We start from the raw sequence: 24,500 nt of genomic DNA on the forward strand, positions 1-24,500 counted from the left end.
GTCTCTTGGGCTTGCCAATCACAAGGTCGGTGGTACGAATCCCCGCGATGGGGTGAGCTCCCATTGCTCTGTCCCAGCTCCTGCCAACCTAGCAATTTGAAAGTATGCCAATGCAAGTAGATAAATAGGTACTGCTGCGGCGGGTATGTAAACAGCGTTTCTGTGCACTCTGACTTCCGTAATGGTGTTCTGTTGCGCCAGAAGCAGTTTAGTCATGCTGGCCACATGACTGGCCTGAAAGTGAGATGAGGGCTGCACCCCATAGTCAAGTTTGACTGGACTTAACCGTCCAGGGGTCCTTTACCCCCCCTCCTCTCTCTATATATATATTTATCCTATTTGCCTTAAACTTGCTATCTGCTCATGAGGGTTCATCAGATTTCCTGTGTCCATTTTATTTACCCTTCCGAGTGTGAATTTCTTCTGTTCTGTTTACTGAAAGAGAGATGGTTGTGTGGACATTTGTATTTTTATTTATTTATTTATAGCTTGCTGAGTTATTTGGAATTATTTGTGCTTTTCTGGACTCAAGTATGATTTTAAACCAGAAAGAGAAGAAGGAAATAGTATTCCTGGCACACTATCTGCAGCCCTGTTTGTTTTCCTAGTCTCATTCCCTTGCATCCTCTCCCCCAACTGCCTTGGACTTCTCTCTTTTGAGCATCCACATATTGCATATGTGCAAAATGTTTGCTTCAGTCTTTAAATGTTTGCTTCAGTCTTTTCTCAGGCTCTGAACAGCTCGTGTTGTTGTTCAGAAAATAAATATAGAATAAGGTCAGCAAGATAGAAATATAGAGATACGAATTCTGGTCCAAGATATGGAGAGGCAGGGGGCGGGTGGACAAACATTGAATGTGCTTTCCTGTGTATGCTTAATATTTATCTTTGCACAGAAAGGCTGTCCCTTCTTGGCCCATGAAGACTGAGAGGGGGAAAGGCAGCCATGAAAGTGTTCAGGGCATTATAATTCAAATGTGGCATCTTAAATAGTGTTGGGAGAGCTACAGGAAACCAGAGCTTACTCTAGAGCTTCATAGTAATGAGCTTTTCAGCATCCTCATTGTTGTATTTTATTTTTAAAGATACTGTTCTAATTAAAATCACAAGTTGCTGGCTAGAGGCTTCCATAGTCTAAAAGCTTTTGGAAGTCCTTGTATAAATCAGCAGTGTATCAAGCAAATGGACAAAGTACCTACTTTTCAGATTGGTATCTTTTAAAGACTGAAGAAGTGATCTCTTCTTTTGTGATACATTGGGGAATGGGAGCATTTCCTATGGGTGATGGATGTCATCTAGAATAAGATCAGTCTTTTTTTTTTTAAGGTGCTGATACTCACCATAAAGTTGTTACAGTAAGTGCCACATTTTTAACATTTGGGGGAAAGGTGCCAGTACTGCGTACCCTTGAGTATCCCCAGAAAAAGCACTTTGTATTACCCATGTAGCAGAAGTTGCCCCCAGTTCCAGTCAACACACAGAGGCAGTTTAAGGTCCAATATAGTTTATTGTTGCATAATATTAGGCTTCAGTAATATAGCTCCAGAGGTTAATTTATACCTACAGTTTGTAGGCTTTGCAGATACGCATACAGATACAGATATGTGCAAGTACAAAATATTTGTGTTGCTCCAGCAGTTCAAGATGTAACACACACTCCAATTGACAGATTCATCGATTGATTAATGAGCTGATATGCCTTGTTTATATAGACGGCACTGGGACGTTGCCGTAGCACCTGGCTTGGCTGAGCTTGCACCTGGTGGCTTATCTCACATGGGGTGATTTGTGATCATGAAGAAAATTTACCCCTTCCTCCATGTCCAGTTCCTCGAACACTAAATTGCACTGGAGTGCTAGAGAATCATAGGAAAGTTGGGCAAGACAAGGGATTGGAGAGCCAAAAGAGGAGGTTCTGCCATGCAGAGATTTCAGGGGTTGTACGTTTGAGGGCAGGAATTGATGGATGTTGGCAACAGCCTCTCTGGAGATCAGTTGTCTTGACAAATCAGTGTGGTATGGGACACAACTAGAACCTTGTTATACAAGTGAATCACTCAGTGATTTTGCTCAAGAAACTACATGGAAAGCTTAAGAGTTTTTTCAGTGGTGTAGTTAGGTAATTTTAGATTCTGAACTTCATGGTTTTACTGAGGCAGGGGGAGATGATTTATTTATTTGATTTATTAGTCCCTAGAAAACTTTCAACAAAATTACAGTACTGTCTTTTTAATTTTTTAATTTTTTGAAAAAAATATTAAACATTCAACATTAACTTACACAAGAATACAATATATACAAACTATATACACATACTTTACAGAAATAGAAAAGTAAAGAAAAAAGTAAAGGATGAAAGATAGGGTAAATAAGATGAACTTCCGATTGTTCTCATTGTATTGTATTGTATTGTATTGAGAGTACAATACTGGCTTTAGAAGACAGAAGTAATCAGTATACTAACAAAATAATGCCCTGAAAAATTGCATTGACGACAGCAGAACATCAGATTCTACCAAATGCCTGGGACAACAGATGGTAATGTGTGTTACTTCACTTATTTCAAAATATGGAAAGTCAGCCTATTTTGCATTTGGGAGGAACCCTCCTGCTTATTCTGTGGAGAGGGGACCCAGACATCTCTCCCAAATGTCTGCACTGATGGCGTCAGTGGAGCTCTTAGAGTTATTTTGGAATTCAGAGGTATATCAGAAAGCAATTCTGCCTCTCTAGCAGCAAATACCATTCCATTAATTGAATTGCAGAGTTAGTTCTTTTCATTGTGCGATTGCAATCTCACCTGTTAATCTGAAGGTTACAAATGGATGCTGTAGTTTCACTTACTCTGGTGACAATGTTGTTTCATGACCCAGACCTCTGTGGGAGAGATTGAAGCAGGGCATTATTTCTGAAGAAGTGTGCATGCACACGAAAGCTCATACCAGGAACAAACTCAGTTGGTCTCTAAGGTGCTACTAGAAAGAATTTTCGATTTTGTTTTAACCAGTTAGTGGGCTAAAGAATTGAGCACAGAGTTAACCCCATCATGAGTCATGCCACCAAAAACCGGAGCATCTCACCAGCTGTTGCTGCTCCAGCTTCTGTCTCTGATAGCCATCTGGCTGGACACTCCAGACCAGACCAGCAACCTATCATATTGCTGGAGACTCTTCAGAGTTGTAGCTTCAGGTGTGTGAGAGATTCACTTGTCCTGCAGAAGCACGGTAATACATATGAGGATCCCTCCCTTTTTTTCATTGAGAGGGGGAAACACTAAGAAAGATTTTAAAATCAGCAAAGTTTTGTTTGTAGTAATGGAGTCTTTCTCCTATATAGCCTTTGGCAGATAATATTTGGTAATATTCTGTTTAATTGATGCATTTCACCCTCCTTGGAATGCACAATATTTAACTTAAATAATCAAGAAGAGTGCTGTAAATTGTGAGCATTATGTTGGTTTTTGCTTCCGCCTAGGCTCTGTAATTACTAAAAATTTATTTCAAGCAGCAGAACAACAAAACAAGCCACTATTCTGGGCTAAACGAATCAGTTCCACTGGCAGCCCTCAAAGAGTTTGGTATTCTTTAATGTTGAGTTTTGTTGGAATCCTTTCCAGTGCAAATGACCTACTCTGCTCTACTTACCAAAGGAGGGCATTTGGCAGACACTTACAACTGCTATTAAAAATTTAGGGTTTATTACCAGGGTGTTTTAGCTTTGTTCTTTCTTGTGAATCCAAGAAACACAGAAAGGAGTTGGTGCTATGCAAATCAGGTGTTAAAGACATACAGGGTATGGATCAAAGGAGGCTTAATTGGGAGCAAGCGAATAGGAAAAATATATATCTGTAGCCACCTTATGTTTGCCAGCTTCCCTGCCCCCCCCCAAACAAATCTGTCACTCTTCCCCCCTGCCAGTTTACTGACATGAACCAGTACATATTATAGCATGCTTCATACTTCCAAAGCCTGACTCTTAGAGTTAACTGGCTGACTCTCTCCAGAAAGGAGAATTTAATTTCCCTTTGGGGAAATACAGGACAAACATGTTGATAACCAACTGATTTTGAATGTTGACTTGCTGGGATCCTCTGTTTCTTTGTTTATCCACGAACAAAGACTGATGCCATATGTATTTGCTACCCATTAGTGCAATAAAATGTTGCCAAGATGATTTAAAATTTTACATGTTGATACCCCAGTTCATAAGGCAAGCATAGCACATAGTGACTGGCTGCTCTTTGTTAAAGCCACCGTCTGAATGAAGCAGGTTCATTCCTCTATTATGGCAAATGCCAGATTCAGTTCCTTTCTATCAGTTTCTGTCAGCTGTTAAGTAGCTGGCTTGTCTACCATATGCTCATGCCTACTGCCACATCCCCCAAGTTTCTACCCACCTTTGTCTTATTTAGATTCCAGTTTGTGTGCAGTTTATGCAGATTTCAGTTTTGCTCCTGGTTTATATGGCCCTGGAAAATAACAATTATTGTTGCTGATGCTGTTATTATTCAATTATAAAAGTTTTTACCTATGAGCGAAATTCAAGCCTCACCTTGAATTTAATTGCTTGAACCAGTGTGTTGTACCCAGAATGGAATCTAAGGGAGCACAGCCCCAGGGATATTTGCATGCATACAAAGTACATGGCAGTGCATAGTTTTTTCTAGCAGTAAAGTGTACTCCATTTGCCCCTGGATCTTTGTGGCTCTTTGGGTCACTTATTCCCACTGGGCCAAAAACTGAAACACTCTCTCTGACCATTTGCAGTAGTGGCACTGCAGATATCAGGCTAGCAGTTGTTTCTATGTACTGCCTGAGGGTGTTAGGGGAGGAGTAATGGGGGGGGGAAACATGTCGTGTTCCTTCTGGGGTAGTTTGTCCACCTTTGTCCCCACCCTGCTAGGTGGGGGTAGCTGATGGGTCTCAAACCTTCAATGAGTTAGGACCTCACCTGCAAGCAAAGGCAAGTTCTGGCAGATTGAGTGGATGAGACCAACAGTGGCTTCAGTGGTCAATAAGGCAGTTTCTGCATGTGCTGTAGAGGCAAATGAGGGGCAGACAGGGCTTGTCAACCTGGAAAGGTAGCCCATCTAGGAGAAGGAAAATGTGTCCTATCCTGAGAACTTTTCAACCATCTTAGAGCTAGTTGTTATTTTCATATATGAATCACTTTCCATTGAGGCATCCCAGTTGCAAATGTAAACACTATTTGAAAAACAATTGCAAACATAAGAACAGTTTAAACTAGCAACAGCACATAATTCAAAGCAATTCAAATCCTAGTCCAATAGCAATTTGGATAATTTTTTTTAGAAGGCTTGCTGAAACCATATCAGTGAAACCATACCAGAATCCAAAGAGCCACAAGTTCCATCAGGTTTTAGGTTTCTCCCTGATGCCCTCACGCTACCTGGGAAACTGCTTAGGAAACAGGACTTTCAGAAGCCATCGCAATATGTATTTATTTCACATTATAGAACTCTTGATCATAATAAAAACCTAACATTCTAATATGATATAGGAGTCAGTTGTTCAAAAGAGGAGAAAGCCAAATATTTCACTAGACTAGTTCCTTGTGTGAGACTAAGCAATTCTTTGCATCTCAGATGATGGGTCATAATGGGATCACAACTGACATGCAACTTTGCAAAACAGATTTCCCCCATTTGGCTTACATGGAATAGTGCTGTATAGTATGGGTTATTTTTTAGGGGGCTGTTATTTCGATAAGAAGCTCTTAAGTATGCCACCCTACCTGAGTTCAAACCCCTTTCTCCTCATCGCGGTTGATGCCTGTTCTCTTCTCTCTCCTTCTTGGTCCAATCTGCACTTCTTCTCAAAGGGACATGACAAGATTTGAGGGGATCATCGTGCTGTTCCCTTTTTTGTTGTCCCCTTTCTTACTCTTTACTTTCTCAGAGCAGAGCAGCCACATCAATGAGGAGGAGGAGGGGGAGGGAGAGGGAGAGGGAGGAGAACATAGTCCTCATCAAATACCTGTCAGTGATGGTTCTTCTCTTGTAAGCTATGTTAGTAAAAGCCCATTACAGGTATGTGCCACCATAGATCTACCTTTGACTGGGGTATGGCCCTACTGAGTATTTAATGGCACAAGCCCACTTTCTTTAATAAGAGCATATTGGTGTTAGTGGTTACTGTCTACCTTCCATTAAGAAGTATATTCCATGCCTGTTTTAGTACAAAGTTGATGCTTGAAGCATTATAGTACAGGAGACCTATAGCTCATTTGAGATTATTAAACAGCCTTGTAATGGCCTTATTCATTTCCATGTTTACAGCTTTTGGTAAAATTTATGTCGAAACTTTTACGAACTGTGTTATAAGGACAAATTCAGTAAAAACCACATGCTTCTTGCTGGTACCCATAAAACAAAATGTGCCTTGCAGAAGCGTCTTGTTTTTCTGAGCTGAACTAAGCTTTGTTTGGAGGTTGATGACATCACCTCATCTCCTAGTAACATCTCTTTAGCTATCGCCTCCCACACTGGTTTGAGAGAGAGAGAGAGAGAGAGGAAGGAAGGAAGAGTGCATTCCTATCACTCTGGCCCTCTAGCTTTTCAGCGTCCATCTGCTTGCTTCATTTTCGTGCTTAAAACAGCTTTATGGATCATTTTGTTTTCGTTTTGGCTTGGGACGAACAATAATGTTGGCACATAGTTATGAAGTCGCAACCTATATTATGAAGGGAGGGAACCTTATCCATCAAACATCACGTTTTGGTACAGGGTCACAGGCGAACAAAGTGGCTTGTGTCAGGTTGAAACAGCACTCGTAAATGTTAGTGTGTTTGAAGCTGGTGGTTTGAAGTCTATTTATTTTGCTTGAAAAGCTCAAATGGCCTGCTGCTGAGTGCAGGACCAAGAAGGGGGGGGAGGGGTCTTCATAAATTATTACTTGAAGGCTAACCACCATCCTTTATGAGGTGGAATGGTGCCATCTGCTTTTTCAGATCTTTGATTTATCTTTCTTCCCATTAAGGAAAGGAAATGCTCCTGTGTAAATAAACTTGTGTACATTCTTGGATATATTTATCTTTTCCACCTCAGCTCATTTGGCCTGTACAATTTACCAAAATCTGAAGATATTGTGTCCACTGAACTTTGAAATAAAATGCTTCACTTTACCTCAGACCCTTACTGGGGGAAAAAATATACGTCCTGCACATATATTACTTTTTGAAGTACAAACGTATACTTTTACAAAACTTTCAGCTCCTGTTGCGGTGATGGAAAGGGAGGCACAGACAGAATTGCAGCCAGCTAGTTTAGGCTCATTATCAACTTTAGAAAGCCACTAATCGGGAATTAATGTCTAATTTTGTGTGTGTGTGTGTGGAATAATGAAGCCCATTAGCAGAAGTTCAAGAAGTTTCACGGGGCGTGTCTTTGAAACAGTAGCTGAGAGGTTGATGAATTGGGTTTCTATGCCTTGTCATGAAGCATTATTGGTATGGAATGTGGATCTGGGTGCCCAAATGTGTGTAGGCGACTTTGTTTGCATCCCCGCTCTGAGGATTAACATACTGTGATGCTTGAATGCCAGCAGAATCTCTCCCTTCCCCCTTTCACTCTCAACACTCTCTCTTCCCCCCCCACCTCATTCTGCTGAAGTCGTTTGGTTTGTGCTGCTTTTTCCTGTGAGAGGATTAGGGAATAGGAGAATGGCTTTGTGAGGGGAGAGAGAGGAGAGAGCTGAGAAGAAACTAAACTAGAAGACTAGCCTTTCAGAGTTCTTTCCATTGAGGCGAATTGCATGTGATACAGCAGCTGGGGGCTGTTGGTTTTCTTTTCAGCTCCCTACTGTAAGAGAAGCTGGTAAGATTATTTTTCCCCTTGTTCTCCTGTTCTGTGATGCTCTTGTAATTGCCTTATTGAGGGGACTCCTTCAGGAGGAGGGGAAGTTGGTTAATGATACTGAGGACACGCTGCATTGTCTTTCCTCCCCCCCCCCCGCCCCGTAAAGCTACCTAATATTTGAAGAGGGACTATTTACAGTACAGAGGGGGCAGTTTTTGTAGGAAAAGTTGTTTTTCTCCTTTTTGCCAAAGTACTCTTAATATAAAACGGGAGGGGGAGCAGGGGGGAAAGAATATTTTATCAAGTCGTACCAAACTGTTTGGATATATTTAAAGTTTTCAGAAGTATTTTGAGTGAGGGGGAGCCATTTCATCCGTTTGCAGCATTCTTGATGTTATCAGCTTTGTCACTTTCCTGGACTAATTCCAGATCTCCTGGGGTGTGTGTGAGAAACATATATTAGACTCCTATTTTTCACAGGCTCCACAAAGACAACAGGGTCTGCTTGTCTTAGCAACAAAAGCCAAGCAAGCAACTCCTTCTGGAAGGTGAAAAGGAAGGAATACCTTCTGAAGAGGTAGGGAGAAGCAAAGTGAAATTAATCTAAGAACAAGGAATGAACGCAGTAATGTTTGGCTACGTTTGAATGGAGCAGCACGGCTCAGTATATACCTCAAATGCTATTTGAGTTAACTATGATTTTTCTAGTTTCTTTACGGAATACTGTATATGCCACAGTGGCAATTTGTATTTTGTTTGAGCCTCTTGCTTCATTTCATATATGTGTGGGAACTGTTAAGTTTTAAATTCCTTGAGAGAGCAGAGATATATAAACTTGGCTTGAGGGCAATTTCAAAGAAAAGTTGAAAAAGTCTTGTGCCTGTCATGGATAGCATAGATGTAATTACAAACAAAACTTTTCTTTTTGGTCAAGTAAGAAATCACAAATCAAGAAAGTAAGGAATGATTGACAAGAATTAAAGTGATGATTGACATGTTTTTCTAGCACCCTTCCTTCCTTCCTTCCTTGTGATTAAATTCTTACTCTTCTATTCAGCATTCCTATCTAAAGTAACACTTTGTATTTATTACTGTGGATAAAGACATGCTCTTTCTCTTCTTCTGCATCCCACCTTCACAAAACACTCCAAAGAAGCGACTGTGTTTTACTATTTACATCATTATCTTCAGCTTTTCCTGACTTAGATCCCATTCAAGCCATCAACTGTTAGGGCAAAAGTCTGCAGGCCATAGTCATGCATAAGTGGTATAGGAAGCAGGTCATTACTATGGGTGCTTTGTAGCTTGGAAAGAGGGTGCTAATTTTAGGAAATGGGGTTGTCATGGAGCCCTAAAGAGTGGTGGTGGGTGGGTGGGGGAGTGTATCTGCATGAACATTAGTGTTGCTGAGTCATGTGATTTCATTATCTCAAAGACAAGACCCACTGTAAACGATTTTTACATTTAGCCCTTCCTCCACCTCCTCCCTCCCTTCTTTCCTCTCACACAGACACTGGTTGCTAGGGTAATAGGTTTAAAAAAAAATTCACATAATACCACAGTGGTGTTAGTGGTTACTTATTGAGTTGATTCATGCAAAGCCTGAGTAGTCTCAACAGGGGTATCATTGTGCTTAATGTTCATTTAGATGTGTCACTAGTTCAAATTAGTTTTCTTAAATATAGATATCACTAATATACATCCAATTTTGCCAACTCTTTAACCACCAGCTTCTTTTTTTAGAAACACACTCACTAAATGGCCATTTCTGGTTTTATATAGATTACTGTGTGCTTTAACTGTGTGTATTCTGTGTTTCGATTCCACACTTTTCAAAGTAAGAATTTATTCATTAACATGTACAGGTATATGCAGAATGATACCTACATACCTACACACCTGTTGAGAGCAGCTATGGAAATCAACTGCTTTTTCCATATTACTTAGTTCATAATGCCAGGATGCACATCCTGGTTACTAAAGTGCTCTGCTGTGCCCCAGTTGGTTGTTGGCTGATGGTATTAATTTATTTTCATTGAGGCATAAAACTCTCGAATCTGATTTGTGAAGGAAAATGGCAGATCTTTGAATCCCAATTAGCAACAATCTCTACTGTGGTGTTGGTTTAACCTAACAATTTAAGTAAAATAAAAAGCATATGCTTTGCAATCAATGGGGAATTTGCCATCACCCTTGGAGGGAGTTAGGATTTAACAGTCTATAAGAAGATTTGAATACAACAGTGTTTGCTCTGTAGTCCTCTTCAGATAAATAACTAGGGAACACTATACAGAATCTATATGCAAATGGCAACATCCTTACACAACAAAACCTCTGGTTTCTCTTCTCTGTCCTCCAGCCTTCCATGCCCCTCCCCCCATATATGCTCTGTGGGGGGGGGGGTCTCTAGATTTTATGGGAATGGAGGAGAGGTGGAGATGCCACACAGCACAAACAGACACCTGCTCATGCGATACTGGATCTCTCCCTTATGTTCTCCATTTTTTTGCTCTGTAGAGTTCTTCAGCTGAATGCATCGAAGTTGATGGTTGAACCCTCTAGAGCAGCTGGGGGTGGTACTGGGGGCTACCAGGAAGATGAGAGAAAGGGAAGACTCTTTGATGTTGTCCAATAATAATTAGCCTATTGGAGCATCACTGTCAGGAACCGAAGTCAGGGGCAGGTTAGCAGTAAAACGTAAGTGAAGTTAACTCCTTATTCAAAGGAACCAAAATAGTGCAGGCCTAGTGATCCCACCAAGGCTTCTCAGTAGGTCTTGCCCCAATGAGACAGTTGCGAGGACTGAAGGTCCCCACCTTCCCACCTCTCCTAATTCCTTCGTCAGCTGCCTAAGGCTCCTTCGCCTGGCCTCTTTGTTCCGACCTCTTCATTTCTCTGCATGTTCTGAGAGACCAGGGGGAGAGGAGCTTGTCACAACAGGAGGGAGAGCTTCCCTGGCTTCTTCAGCAGCCTACTTCCACTCTGTCTCTTGACCACCCTCTGCTGCTGCTTCTGATTTTGGACTGCTGTCTGCCACAGTCTCTTCCTGCTTACTTAACCCTGTTACCTCTTCCACTTCTGACACCTCCCTCTTCCAGTCTGCTCCTTCTCCCTTTGACCACTCATCATCATCCCACCACCAATCCCCCTGCTTCTGAGCCTTCCTCCTTTGGGGGTCCCTTTGGGGGTTCCCCAGCTGGTGCCTCCCATCATTCCTCTGCATTCAGTCAGTCCATGACAATCACATGATGTCAATACTTGTAGAAGGTTGGTTGAGGATACCAGAAACTGGTAACTTTGCAGATCAGATTTCCAGATAACTGGAAGCTTTGCCAAAAGTTCCCTTTAATTTTGCACTTTTCAAATGCTACTGCTTTTTATTATGGTTTTTAAAATACTGCATATGATTATAACCAGAAAAATACGATCTATTTAACATTTTTATTCAAAATGAAAGTTGAATGAAGGTGGGTTTTCCTTTTCAGATGAATGGTGGAAAGTGAATGAGTAAGTAGTTTGCTTACAAATGTTTGTCTTCTGAGTGGTGTAAAATGGGAAAACATGAACAGCAATGCATCCCATCCCCAGTAGTGTAGGTGGGAAACACTAAGATTGAGTTCGGTTTAAAATTGGATGAGTGCAACTCACATATGCATAAACACTATTATTGTGTATGCAGCCTGAATCACAACTCTGACAGACCTTAAACAAGCACTAACAAGAACCACAATAATATTTTTATTATAGGGATTAATATAAAGTATGTACAAAATCGGGTGAATATAAAGATAGGAGGGTAGCATTGGAATCACCTTTGCCAAATTAACCCCCCATTTAAACAGAGCTGGTCATTCGGTCTTGCAAACACTAGGTCTTGTGAAACCCTGTGCACAGGACACTTCAAAGACTCGACAGTCAGCTGATCATCAGAGCTTCATGGGCAAAAACTGGTGATCTGACATCATTGTGAAGTCAAGTGATTGGCAGGTAGGCAGCTTCGTCCATCTTTCAGACTTGGTCCACTGGGGGAGGGACACCTGCACACAAATATGTGAATATCTTGGATTGTTCTATGCTTTACTACCATGTGCAGAAGTTGACGAATAGTCCAAAAAGCATGTTTAAAAAGTTAACTGTAGGCACTGCCCTATCATTAAGCAGGCACCAGCCTCAGGCGCCCAATGCCTGGGAGTGGCAGCAAGGGTCTGGAGTACAAAGCTATGGGTGCCTTGTCCCCTGCCCTGTGTCTCCTGAGCTCCCTGGGAATGAGGGACATAATGACCTGGCTTCAGCTGTGGTGGAGCCCATACTGAAGTAATCATCTCCTTGTGTAGAATGTGGGGTGCCATCTTGTCCTTCACCCCAGGCAGCCAAATGTCATAAGGATGGTTTTTAAAGGGGCTCACTCACCACTGTCCTTAAATCAGACTGGTTAGGTTTTTAGTCAACTGCTACTTTCTTGCACAGCTGGGAAGAGTGATTTCCTTTCATCTCTAATTGACTGCGAAAGGGGAAGCTTTTTCTTTTTGTTGCATTCCCTCTCTTTGCTTCCTCATCTCTTTGATCTAATGCATATCTCTTTGTGAAGTAATGCACAAAACTTTAAACAGTTGAGGTGTCTTCCTACCCTCTGCTACCTTACTGGTCCTTATGGCTGTTGCTTGTGGACATAGCCCTTCTATTTCTGCTTCTGTGACCCAAGCGGATAGAAGCATCCAAGAACTAATTTATACAGTACTAGATTGTGGACCAACACTAAATTCTCAGTTTGGGCCTCAAGTGAAACAAGTTACAAACAATGCAACTGAATTTGAATAGAGCAAATATAGATTACATCAGCTACTAAGCAATTGTTTATAGGAAGATTGTTTATAGTTCAGTTTGTTTGTTTTTTGCTCCATTGTGATGAATGATCAGGATGCCTTTGGCTGAAAGTGAACTTAAGGATGCAGAGTAGTACCTTATGGAATCGTTTCGCAAGTCTGTGTTATCTCAGAAGCCACTTTTCACTCTTGTGACCTGTTGCGATCCCTGCACTAGGCAAGCCCATTCATGCTCTCAGTCCTGCAGAGAGAAGTGCCAGAGACTAGCAGTGATTATTCTCTGCAACCTTTCCCCAGGTATACAAGTCAATGGCACTTTGGGAGAGATAAAATATGCTTTTCTTCCAGTCTGATTAAAGCGGAGGGAGATATGTCTTTGCATACAGGATATTTTCTGCTTCTCTCAATTATTTTGAGGCCGCAAAGCACTGGCAGTAGAATTCATTCAGAGCTGCATGTTAAAAGTATATCCGACTCTTACTACTATTTTATAGCAGATGCAGTTGAATTTTGACATTTTTCTCACGCTGCTTGTTAAAGGCTGATTCCTTTTAGAATGCTAGGAAGGCAGTTGGTATTGGCAGCCAAACACAAGAAACACCCTGTAATGCCTACAAAAACACAGCCTCTGGGACAGCCAATGGCAAGCCTCCATTTCTATCATTCTTGTCTAGGCATTCTCAGAAATCTGCTCAGTACTGCTGTGACCTCAGTAAGTGGAACAATTTGTGATTTACAATGGATTAAGTGAGATCAGAGTTAATGCCTGTTGTGTTCTCTGATTTCATATCCCATTTAGAAGGCAATTTATCTGCTCCTGTATTGGAGATGGGAGACTGAACACACATCAAATAGCTACTACTAAGTAGCTTTCGTGACCTACATGCCTAGTGTATAGGGTTGGGTTTTTCAGGCAGCATTAGTCAGTGAAACCTTTTCCAGAAAAATGGTTGGAAATGTACTATTGATTCACACCAGTCTCAGCAGACCAAAGCCAGAAGTGGATACATTTTGAAAATCTGAATGTTCACATTACCCCAGATAGAAACAAGAGGGTATACATTGTCTTTGGTAAATTGTAAACATGTTTCTAATAAATTGTGCATTGTGGGTTGGTAGAAAGGTTTTCCATTAGAAATAGACCACAGGGAACCTGCTTTAGGCCAGTTCAGTTTGCAATATATTCAGTAAAGTTCACAACATGCCTTTTTCTTGAGTCCTGTTTCTTTATTTCAGGGAATCATATGCCATCAAACCTAATTAATTCCTTTACTTCAAAACAATGCAGTCTCTGTTGCATTCTAGCAATCAATGGCTATCCACAATATCCCCTATTTTAACTTATTTTTCAAATCTTGCTTTGATTAATCCTAGTGACATTTGTAAGATTAAGAATTGTATTTCAAGTGGAAGATATTTGCTTATAGTCAAGAACCAGTGCATCTTCCATTCATAAGACTTTCCTACAAATAGATATTATGAAGAGATGATTGGAGAAAATAATTGTATTACAGGTAGAAAATAGTTATAGGAATCCACCTCCTGCTATGTGTTCTGAAGTATTTAGTACAGTAATCTTTATTGCACCAATGAACTTGGGACCAATGTGCATTGCCAATTTTGATATGGTACATTTGGTATGATGTTTGTTATTTGTTGTGATTATAATGTTTGAAAATCATGCAGGATTTTGTACTATTTCCTTTACCTTTTGTGCTTCATTTATGCATTCATCCACATTGCTATGTATTTTTGCAACAAACATGACATCACACTACAGAGACGAAATGCTATATTGCTGTTTCATCACTAAATTTGTAAAGTCCCAACAAGATCCGTAGAACTAAAATATGGAAAGTTATACTGAAGATGCTGTCATTGGGATAATGCTGACAAATATTTTAAATTGAGATAAGGCAATTGTAACTTCTGATCCTCAGCTTGTGCTGTTTGCCTTCCTTAGTGTCTTGAGTCCACTGAATCATGGCTATGAACCAAAGTGCTTATAAATGTGCGTCTGCCTGTGCAAATTTACGCCTCCTTTCCACAACATGCTTCTCTCCACCCTCAAGCCTATCTCATGATTTTTTTTAAAGCAGAAACATCTATTTTCACATGGACACTTCTTATTCTAAATGCAGCCATTGTTTGTTATGTCTAGCCAGTAATTAGACCTCAGATGGTGAGGCAATTTCAGAACATGGTTTACCAATTTACATGCTAATCCAGCAGACTGTGGTGGAGCCATGATTAGTGCAGACTCCATCAACATCTTAATTAGCCCTGGTCCCAGCATGGAGCAGTGGTGGCTATCTTTGTAGGTCTGAGAATGTTTGCTTTTTTTTGGACAAATGCATGTTCCCCAAAGCCTGCCCCCCCCCACTAATTGCTGTTTAAAGGAAGAAACCCAGTTCCTGAGAGAGGCTACAAATGCCTAAAAGAATGAACCAGCAGCCTATTCTGTGGAGGTTCCCATTCTGCAGCTTATATTAGAGAGTGGCCAAAGTAAAAAATAAAATACTAGTAAGGCAACTGAACTGATTTTAGATCTTAAAGTATGGCATATGTTGAGGGGAAAGTGTAACAACTTTTTGACGTGATATGGACCACTGACAAGAAGAAGGGGGATTGCTAAATTTATATAGATATTTAGATACACACACATACATATATACACACACACTATGCATATAACTGTAACTGTTATATCAGTTAATTTGGATACCTTAGACTAGACCAATGACAACAGGTTTTTTTGTTTTAATAGAGGTAACTGGTTTAAATACACATTTTAATGTCTAGTCCAGAGGGGGCTGCAGAATTACTCATGAGTACTTGTGAATTATAACTAATCATATAGCAAAAGTTAAGCAGGAAATAAAAATTATTGTTTGCATATGTGGGGTAAATAACTTAAACATTTAACTCTGTAAAAGCTTCAGTCATCCTGAAGAACATAGCAGAACAGGTACACTAAACAAGGACAAGTATAATAGCCTAAGTAGGTATCATGTGGTACAAGGAATCCTGTACAGTCATACCTTGGGTTACAGATGCTTCGGGTTGCGTGTTTTCAGGTTGTGCACCACGCCGAACCCGGAAGTACTGGAACGGGTTACTTCCGTGTTTCGGTGCTCACGCATGCGCAGAAGCGCCAAATCACAACCAGCACGTGCGCAGACGTGGCACTGTGGGTTGCGAATGCTGCAGGTTGCGAATGTGCCTCCTGCACGCTTCACGTTCGCAACCCAAGCGTCCACTGTAATGTGTTTTCCACCTGCATATGCTCTGTGCTAAGCCACAAATACTTGGTGGTTTTGAATGATTTACTGGTAAAATATTTTCCTTTAACATCTAGTAGACCATATAAATTTACATCTGCAATGGAAGTGTTAATCTGGTGCCTAGACTACATACATAAGAGTTTCCTTGCCAAATCTAAAAAAAGAAAAGAGTTCATTTAGTCCAACAGTTGTCAGCCACAAGTCCCTGGGAAGCTCAAAAGCAAGGCATGATGGAGACGACTATGTTTTATAGTATGGTCTAAACCACTGAGCCTCTTGGACTTGCTGATCAGAAGGTTGGCGGATCAAATCTCCGTGACAGGGTGAGCTCCTGTTGCTTCGTCCCAGCTCCTGCCAACCTAGCAGTTCAAAAGCACATTGGTGCAAGTAGATAAATCGGTACTGCTGCAGTGGGAAGGTAAATGGCGTTTCCGTGCGCTCTGGCTTCCACCAGGGTGTTCTGTTGCACCAGAAGTGGTTTAGTCATGCTTGCCACATGACCCATAAAGCTGTCTATGGACAAACACCGGCTCCCTTGGCTTGAAAGCGAGATGAGTGCTGCAAACCATAGTAGCCTTTGACTGCACTTAACCGTCTAGGGGTCCTTTACCTTTTTTTAACCTTTTATAGTGTATCTAGTACAGCAGGGGTGGCCAACTTCCAAGAGACTGATCTACTCACAGAGTTAAAAACTGGCAGTGATCTCCCCCTGGGGGGGGGTCTCCAGGTCGAGGTTGTTGAGCTTTACGTAGGAAGGAAAGCCACCCATGTTTTGGGGGGTTCAGGTCAAAGTTGAGCTTCTTTTAGGAAGGAAAGCCCTGTTTTGGGGGCTTCAGGGCAAAGATGTAGAGCTTTTTTTAGGGGACCCAAAGTTGTTGAGTTTCCTTGGAGGGAGCCAATGATCTACCAGTGATCTACCACAGACGTCCAGTGATCTACTGTTGGACATGCCTGTAGTACAGGACTGGGGATCTTCCAGCCTACAGGCTTCAAAAGGCCCACCAGACCTCTTTATTTATCCTGTGAAGCCATTTCAGCCAAGCCACACCCTCCTGCCCCACACTTAAAGTTATACTGTATATGTTACCAGGTGTGGTCAGGTAAAAAGCAGGACTTGGACAAAAGGGACTTTGCAGCAAAGCCCCTTGTGCAGCACTTCCAAGTGCAGACTTATCAGCTGGTTGTTGTCACTTGGGAAACACTGTAGACAAGGCTTCCCCAACACTAATAATCAGCAAATTGTTGGTGTTTCGGAAGTATAGCAAAAATGTGTGAAGTATTGCTTCATTTTGTTTGTTCTGAACCCACTGTCAACCAATCCATTCTGGTGAATTTCTATCCAATCTCTCCACACTACTAATACTAATATAAATGTCTATCATTAGTCTACCTTGGATGTTGTCACCATCTGATCAACTTTGTTCCTTTTTTCTGTCCCTCCTCTATGACTTTCTTCTTGGGACTCGGTAATAAAAACTGACCATAGTATATGAAATGCAGATGCACCATAGATGCAATAATTAAAGACATTGTGATATTTTCTGTTGTATTTCCAGTCCATTTTCTAGCTTGAAAATGTGTCTGTCAACTCTTCCCTGTAAGCCTCTTTAAAGTTAATCACAGTATCTGCCCAGGGGTACTGACCCATAAAATGGAGATTGCTGTAAGTCCAAACTCCAAAAATGGCAGAATCAAGGGACAATTTTAATTTTTTTCACTTGCTGTCTCAAGCTGTTCCTCCAGTAAACAAACGAAAACATGCCAGAATTCTTCAGAGTAATGCAGAATAATGATTTATCTTTCACTGTTCTGTACATTTTTGCAATAGCAATTTCATAGTACCACAAATATTGACCTAGGATAGAACATTAAGACACCAAACCTCCAAAATAAACAGGCTTCAGAATATGTTTTATACTAACGTTTTTTATGGACATTCTTTTCAAAATAAAGGGGAGATGTTTTTGTCTGGCATGTCCTCTGCTTTAGCTAAGATATTTGTGGCTTTGGTCAGCCCCTCTGAGTATACGACCGAGAGCCAAGGACTCAGGGGAAATCTGTCAGAGCAACCACATTCTTCCTGGGTTCAGACTCAGTGACTTGTGAATATTTGTGAAAGTCTATACCAAAAATATAACACATAATTTTTGTGTATTTCCTTTCCCATTAAAAAACAAATTAGGATAAAATTGATATGACATGTCAGATCGAGAGCTTAGATTGGGACTGGAAGGAAGCAAAGGTCTCTTTACACTTAATGCGGTGTCACTTGGATCTTTTCCTTTTCATGTGCTAATGTCATTTGGGCACTGCAAATGCTTTTTCCACATGTGATTTTTGTTACCATGGTTAAGAACCATGAAACTGCATGCCCCTCTAGGATATTCTCATTGCGATTGGATCTGTGTTAGGCATCTGATCCTTATGTGTACATTGCCATTCATGCTGTACTCACCACGACATCTGTTGCCATTTGTGATGTTATTACTCCCCCTCCTTTTTTTATTTGAAAAATGAATAACATCTTGTTTAAGTTTCATGAATTGTCAGCTAGTCCCAAAGAGTAGGGGATCCTTTTTTTCTCATTCCTCCAGCACATTCCGGAAGACCCTTTGCTGTAGGGACATGTTTATATTTGTTATAAAGTCCCCTCCCTGCTCTTTGCCAACTTTGACTGCAAAGATCAGCTCTCATGCGCTCCCCTATTTAGTACCCCTTAACCCCCTGCTCTGTGCAGACTCTGTGCATAATTCTCAGTGCTTCAGCAGGAGGCATTCCATTATTATTATTATTATTATTATTATTATTATTAATATTATTCCCCCTTTCTTCTATGTACTCATCTATAAAGGAGGAGGGAAAGACTTGCCAATTTTATCTTCTGGTCTTTACAGCCTCTGCGCGCAATTCTCAGTGACTATAAAACATGCTGTGTGTCCCACCACTGTTCTCTCTCCCTCTCCTGTGCAAAGGTTTGTGCATTCAGACACCAGTACTTTTCACTTTATAGCAGTTCCAGCACAATACGCTGTTCCGCCTCAGATGGGGACCTCGCCTCTTCGTCACTACTTCCTGACCTCAACTACATCTCTCATCTTCCTTTACTCCTACCTATTCAGTGCTGACAAGACAGCAGCATGAACCCTCCATGCTTCATTTGAAGGGACCCTTCCTCAGTCGGCTGTCCTGTCAGTTACACCTCATGCATAGCCTTGTGGGCAGTGGGTGCAGAGTTGGGGCACATACAGTGTGCCTCCCCTCCTATTCTGCCACCTGAACCATGGGGTTCAGTGGGGATCATGATAGGGCTTGCCTTGCCTCATGGAAAAATGATAAAAGTAGCACAACATCAAAGCAGATTCAGGATTTATAGCAATGGCCAATACCGCTCCCGTTCCTCAACAGGGCATTACAGAAATAAACAGTCTCGTGGGACACTGAGTAATGCTCACAGACAGGTAGAAACTGAACATTGATAGGAACAATCACACAACCTACAGAAAAACCAGACAAGGAATCCTGCCAGAATCATAGAGTTATATTGTGCATATAAAACAATACTGAACTTGACCTATGCCTACATGCATGTCAGGAAATCTCCAATGCCCTTGTAGTTGAAAAACAGTTTAAAGCAAGAGTAGTATGGACATAAAGAGTGAGAAAGGTTTTTTAACCCTCTCATTAGCAGCAATTTACCCAAACTAAATTGTCCCCAATCTTCTCCTAGAATTCTAGATAGTTTACTTCTATCATTCTGTAATCAAATATCCTATGAGGAATTGTCCAAACTATCTGTAGAACAATTTGGGGAGAGGTATACTGCTCTTCCTACTTTCACATTTCTGCTAAATTTTGCACTCTCCTAAGGTTTTATTTCAGTTTGGGAGAAGGGTGTGTCCTTACTTACGTACATTTCCATGTAATGTTTATTTTGCTACTCACATGAAATTAATTGAAAGCAGTACTTTTTCTGCAAGGAAAAAAAAAGATGACTGTATTGCGTACCTTTGAGTACCACCGGGATGGGGGGAGCACTGTTTGAAACCTACTTGGGAACCAAATGATGTTGTTCGGATTCCACTGTGGGTTTCCTGAGCCAATACTACCAGAGGATCAGGGTGACAAAAACGAAAAGCGATTATAAAAAGCTCTGAAAGGATTTCTTCAGACTGGGTGATTGGGGATTATAAATGCAAATGTAGTTCAATGTGAGCAAGTGTAAAGAGATCTACATAGGAGCACAATCATAGCTACACATATATACATATACACTGACAGTGATTGACCAAGGAAGAGATATTGGGGCTGTCTTGGAGACCTCAATGTCAATGTCAACCCAGGGGAGCAGCTGTGAAAAAGGCAAGCTATATGTTAGGGACCATTAGAAAGTGAATTGAGAATAAAACTACTGATATTGTAATGCCTTTATACAAATATATTGTGTGAACACACTGGAATACTATGTACAGTTTTGGTCACCACATCTCAAAATTTGTTAATGTGGAGTTGGAAAAAAGAACAACCCAATTTATCAGGGACTGAAGCGACTGCCCTAAGTGTTATGAGGCAGCATACAAATGATGAAAGCAAACAAACAAGACATGGTTTGAGGCTTTATAGTATAAGGAACGTAAAAGGCAAATGATAGGGAGTTTTAAAATTATGCATGGAGAAAGTGGATACCTCTAACACTATATTCTAGGATCAAGAACCTGAATGGTGAGAGATTCAGAAGGCAGACAAAAAGACCAGCATCTGTAAAGAGATATTGAGCCCATGTCCTGCTTGTCATCTTCCCTTAGGCACCAGATTGGACACTGGGGAATCAGATGCTGGACTTGGCAAGCCTTTGTTCTGATCCAGCAGGTTCTTTTCATCATTCATCATCCAAGAATGAAGGAAATTTTGTACAACCTTGATTTCTTAGTTGTGTTCTGGATAGTAAATTGAATACAACACACAGACACAGACACACACATACACACTTTACATAATGGGAGGAAGACTGAAATAGGAATAAATCAATATTCTGTTGAGTTATGCAAAAAATAGATAAAGCAATTGTATGATGCTTCTTTTTCAATAGCAGTTTACTTGAGGATTTAATGGTGTTCATTTACTACCCAGGACAAAAGTCATTAAGTTTCTAGAAATGTCTCTCTGACTTCTGGGTGATGCTACTGTTGCCTTTCCCTCATTACTGTTTTTCTTCATTCTTGCAGAATGCCTGCTGTGCTCCTTACAACTAAAAATTGCCTGTGGTGATAAATGGGATCATGATTTTTTTTTCACCTGACACCCTGCAAAGCTATAAATTACTCACAGGCTAGCTACATTGAAGCCTCCATATTCCTCTTTCTAAGAGTAGCAGACCGAGGGCTCAGTGGTAGAAAGAAAATCACTAAACTTGTTAATGTGAAAAACAATTAATTGTTTTAAGATTGGCAAGCATTTGGCAGTCATATCTTCACTATTAGGAGGTTTATTTGGGGCTTATTTTTCATCTGTATTCTTATGTGTCATCAAGGTGATGAAAATTTGGGCTTCACTCTGGTTTATTTAAAAGCAACAAAACATGCAAAAGAATACCGGTAAATTAGAAAAAGATGCAACCCTCTGTGTTAACACTTTTTCTGGCTAATTGAAATGCTTTGTGCTTAAACTCCCAGCCCAAGAGTGCTTAATAATGCAGAGGGATAGCTGCGCATATTTAACATACTTGCTATTACCATTGGGTTCAATACTAGGCAGCTTAATTTAATATTGCTGTGTTAGGCACCCCCCTCTTTCTCAAATATTAAAAGGTTTAGGTATCTTGGGATGTGACAGATCACAGTGGAGGCTTATGGTGTCTTTGTAATCTGTTTTACAAATATTCTATAAGAAGCAAGGATACTCTTTAAAAAAAATAATACATAAGAAAAATGCATATTGCCCAACCACCAATACTACTTCCACTAAGAACCATAGGGTTAAAGTACAGGCCCCATCATGCCTGGCAGAAAATGCCATCTGCTATGCCATCCTGGTCCTCAAGTTCTCTTCCCTTTGGGGACATGGTACAAATCAGTGATGGGAAATAGTGCATCTTCAAGCACTCAACCCAACCAAACCCCACTTTGATAGGTTGCAAGCCTTAAAATGCAACACTTGAAAAGGCCCAGTTCATTTTCAGGGTGAGCATAAGCCGCTTTCCCATGCATACGTGTTTTCCAACAGAAAATACTACTCACAAAAGAATATGGATATAGGACAGGTTTTCTTCTTTATGGCAAATGACCTTTCTTGTGCCCTTAGGGCTACATAGCACTGATTTTCAGTATAAAGCAATGTGGGATTTCTGAAGTATGTTGCAGGAATTCCACTGGGATTTTTGCAGAAGCGAACTCTCCCCCCTCCCTTTCAGTACTTAAGACATCAAGCAGTTCTAAGACATCAAGGACTGTATTCTTTCCCGGAATATATTTGTGGAAGTCCCAATGGCTTCAATGAAAATAGTACATGCATACCACAAAGGGAAATTGGCTTGGAATATCAACTAAGGCTGCAACCTTATATGTGCTTATATGGGAGTAAGTCCCATTGAACTCAGAGAGGCTTACTTCTGAATAGACATATTCATAGTGTAGGTCTAACTGCATGTATTAGGAAGTAAGACCCAATTGAACTCGGCTTAGTTCTGTGTAAGTACACATAAGATTTTTCTCCATGTGGACCTTTGCTCTGCTCCAGCAGAACTCCTTGTGTTCTAATGGGATGGTTATCTGAATAAACTCATTTAAAGCAATGTACTTTTTGCCACAATTTAGTTTGATAACTCAAAGGGCAGCTCACATCAACAATAAAACAACAACTAAGTTACAAAATGAATAAAGTATTTAAAACAGCAGAGACAGTAAAACTTACTCTTCACAGCTGAAGGGAGCTGTTCACAATGTTTGTTGGCTGGCCTGTCTCTTGAGAACCACAACCATGTTTCAGTGCTCAGCGACACTGAAACTGGTAAATATGAAAAGCACTTGATTTAAAAAATAAAAAGGAAATAGGGAGAGTGGGCACCCTATCTGAAGCATAGGAAGATCTGAAGGCTGCATGTTTTATGTCTGCGAAGTGAAGGCAGGGGAAGGCAGGATTTATGCTATAACATCTGCACCTCACCCTGTTTTGCAAGAACATATGTCTGCCTCCCAAATTAAAAATGAATCGAGTGGGTGAAAAGATTATTGAGGTGGTAGACAACACTGTGGAAATGGTTCCCTTGAGACTTCCACCCCTTGCCCCTCCCACGCACATTTTTCAAAATGCTACAGTCAATTGAAATTGGAATAGCAGGGAATGAATGATTGGCTTCCTGCTAAGCTCATCAAATTGAGAGCCAGCCACATGAATGCACACTTCTGTTCTTCCTTGGGGCAGATTCCCCCCTTAGCTGTGGTTAAGGAAGTTTGTGACACTAACCTTATCCATGGTTTCCACATAACACATAGTTTGAAACCCACTTCAAAACTATTGAGGGAGAAGTACAACATTCCCATGTTGAGTAATTTGTTCAGATTGTTTTTGTTGCTATTTATTATATTTGTTAGTTGCTTTATCATGCCGAAGGCAACCCAAAGCAACTTACAGCCAAACAACATTGGAACTGGTTGGAATTGGAATTGTTCCACTTGTTCATTGGTGGGGTCAATGGTGAGTTCTTAGTGTGTTCAGCCTCATCCATTTGTATATATAATGCTCACATTCTAGGATGTTAGCTGATTCCATAAGAACGGTTTTGTGAATCTGCTATTTGAGGATTCAGCAAAGCAATAAACAGATCTTCAGAACAGTTCTGTCATGAATGAGCCAACTCCAAGCGAAGGTTTGCAGCAAATTGCAGAAAGCAGCCTCTCTCTGTTCCTGATCTTAGTCAGACAGAGGAGAGCCGGCTGCTGCATAGTTTGGCTTTCCTGATCTTGAAGTACAAGCTGATAAGATAGCAGCTGAGTGCAGGCTAGAATGCAGTCAAAGCTTGCCGGAAGCACAAATAGGCAGGAAAGACTTAAGAGACAGCTTCTCCGAGAATGGGGAAGAGGTGGGAGCTGACCCCCTCAGTCCGAGGCATCAGCAAATGGGAGGGCTTCAAGACCAGAAGCAAAAATAACGACATAAGTTTCATAAATTCAATTGCTTCTGGTCACGCTGGAAGCAGGCTTCAGGAGCCATCATGATTAATGGAATCAGAGGTGGTGTTAGAGCCTGCTGGAGCTATCTCTTTGTTCCCGAACTTAATCTGCCTGGGAGTCCAACTCCCAAAACAGTTCAGGAACCAAGGCGCATCTTCCAATTGGCTGCAGGAGCTTCCAAAGAATGTTCAAAAACCGGAACAATCACTTCCAGTTTTCGATCATTCGGGAGCCGGAACATTCAGCTCCCAAGGCATTCAGGAGCCAAGGTTCCACAGTATTGGCCGTCGTTGCAAAAAGTGTCCACTAGTTTCCCAGCCTAAAAGAGTTCATGCATAAAAGTGTTCATGGAATTTCAAAGGAATTGATTGCTATCTAAAAATATTAAAAACCACTTCTTGGGGGAAATAAA

General features: G+C 40.9%; 1 protein-coding gene across 2 annotated transcripts in view; it reads left to right on the forward strand.

Moving 5' to 3' along the window:
* The window catches only part of MID1 (midline 1), a 196,297-nt gene that overhangs the window by 49,999 nt on the left and 121,798 nt on the right, over window positions 1-24,500 (forward strand). The window contains exon 1 of one of the 2 annotated variants that reach the window (XM_033147419.1): window positions 7,650-7,834. The exons of the other annotated variant lie outside the window; for it this stretch is intronic. The gene's annotated coding sequence lies outside the window, so the exon portion shown is untranslated. Of the gene's footprint in view, window positions 1-7,649; window positions 7,835-24,500 lie in introns of those variants that run through there. 2 annotated transcript variants of the gene reach the window in all.

This window comes from Lacerta agilis, chromosome 4 (assembly GCF_009819535.1).
Source record: "Lacerta agilis isolate rLacAgi1 chromosome 4, rLacAgi1.pri, whole genome shotgun sequence".
NCBI lineage: Eukaryota > Metazoa > Chordata > Lepidosauria > Squamata > Lacertidae > Lacerta > Lacerta agilis.